This window comes from Sciurus carolinensis, chromosome 7 (assembly GCF_902686445.1).
Source record: "Sciurus carolinensis chromosome 7, mSciCar1.2, whole genome shotgun sequence".
Classification (NCBI taxonomy): domain Eukaryota; kingdom Metazoa; phylum Chordata; class Mammalia; order Rodentia; family Sciuridae; genus Sciurus; species Sciurus carolinensis.
This window is the reverse complement of record NC_062219.1, coordinates 85,510,076-85,512,231: the sequence shown is the minus strand read 5'-3', so window position 1 is coordinate 85,512,231 and position 2,156 is coordinate 85,510,076. Positions and strand designations below refer to the sequence as shown.

The 2,156-nt window shown below is 39.1% G+C and overlaps 1 non-coding gene across 1 annotated transcript; it reads right to left on the bottom strand.

The window, feature by feature from the left end:
• Positions 1 to 2,058: 2,058 nt before the first annotated feature.
• Positions 2,059 to 2,156, bottom strand: LOC124989852 (small nucleolar RNA U13). The gene has a single exon (XR_007109665.1). It is a non-coding gene; the product is annotated as a small nucleolar RNA U13 (small nucleolar RNA).

Below are 2,156 nucleotides of genomic sequence, written 5' to 3'. Positions count from 1 at the left end.
TACCTTTCTACATATAACAAATTGGCTACTCAGTTTCTGTAGTTTTATATAAATCTCACCTTCTCATTGAAACCTACATGACCCTCTCATTCAATACTGCAACCAACCAACCACCCATGCCAGTTCTCCTGTATCTTTTTTCCCCATAGAACTTTAATTCTAATACTTTGTACAGTTTTTATATTAACTGTCTTTACTGCTATGCCTCACTACAATGTAAAACCTGCTTTTTCACGGACTCACAGGCACTTAGAACAATGATACACTATAGGTACTCAATATATGCTTACATGAATTAGCAATATTGATATATAGATAGAAGGAAAAGTCTTGGGTAGTGGTTTACAAAATGGTACTCTCCAGATGGATGCCTAGAAGGGCCCAGGTAGACAGAGTCCCAAGCTGAAAGCTATGACATTTCCAGCTATCTCAGAGGAAGGTTTTGAACTGACAAAGCTGTCTATAGCTGTATCTTAATTCTTCTTTCTATAATTTGTATATGTATTCTCTATCCAGTTGCATTTGTGTTCCTTATGTAAATTTTTTCAAAACGTTCCTGTTATGAGAAACCAATGATTACCATTTACAGAGCACTGAACTACTATTTAGTGTAACTGGTCGAGTTCCTTTAGATATAATAGCAAAAAAGTCCAGAAAATTCTGTTTTGGTTGGTTCCTGACTAGAGAAACCTAACTACAGTAATTCGATGTACAATGGAAACATTATTGGCCAATGGAATCCAACAAGTCATAAGAGCAAGGCATTGGATCTGGCATCAGAAATGAGTAGAGCTAGGACCCCAAATGCTTCAAGGTCTTGCCTCCTCCATGTTGACTGCATTCTTTTAAATAACAAACTAGTTCCACAAAGACTGCTATTTGCCAACTAACGTCTCTTATTCTCATTAAACCAAACCCCAACTTTTGCTTAGCAACATTTCTTGGCCTCCTTGAATTCAGGCATGATCATGTGACAAAGCTACAGCCCAAGAGATAAAAGCTGAAGTCTGTGTTGGGCTTTAAAAAGAGCTCACTTATTCAGCATGTACTCTTCACCCCTCCTTCTTCATGCTAGAACATGAATGAGACAGCTGGAATTAAGCATCCATCTTGAGAAGATGATGAACACCATAAACTAAGGACAGCAGAGCCAAAAGACAAAATGAACCTAGAACATGAATGAAACTGTGAACCTGCCCTATCCGTAGTTGATAGCTCTGCTCTGTGCCACAGTGATAGGAATGAGATGAAAAGATGTGGTTCCTGCTTTTAAGAGTTAATAAGGCATATCAAACATTTAGTAGGGTGCAGTGGCCCACATCTGTAATTCCAGTCACTTAGGAGCCTGAGGCAGAAGCGCAAGTATGAGGTCGGCCTCGGCAATTATTGAGACCCTGTCTCAAAATGAAAAGTAAAAAGGATTGGAGATGTAGCTTAATGGTAGAGCCATTCCTGGATTCAGTTCCCAGTACCATAGGCAGGCACACACACTGCACACCTGGGATGTGACAGGCTTATACTGAAGAGGCAAAGACTTTTTTTAGCTACTTACCAAATTTCAAGGTTTGAAACTAACCTGTTAACTACAAGGCTACAATGGTTTCTGGTCTTGTCAACAACTCTAATTCAAAGGGATGAAAACTCTTGATGAAGATGAATACAGGGAACATTTGATGCATGTTGCAACAAGGGAGGATGCCTACATTTACAGTACAAGCCAGGGAGCATTCCCAGGTGTGTGGAAAATGAGGATGGTATGCACCAGAAAGAAGTCTCAGTGGAGAGAGCACTGAGACTGCATTTCAAATATAAGATGGAAGAAGAGATGAGGCTCTTAAGAGTAGGGTGGGTAGACAACTAAAGATCAATGAGAAACAATGATGGAACTGAAAACATATTACTCACGCTTTTATGAGACTGCACAGGGAGACAGAAGCCTCTAGAGTTTTCATATTTAAACACATTGCTATTAACAGTGTACTACCAACATAGCCCAGTCAATATTTAATCAAACTGGTAAAATGACATACTAGACACGAGTTTCCTTTACATCTTTTATATCACAGGTAACATGCTGACGTATTAACAAGGTTTGAAGGGAAGCACATCTCAACAGTATGAACACCCAATTGTCATGCTTATGAACCTAAAATGAT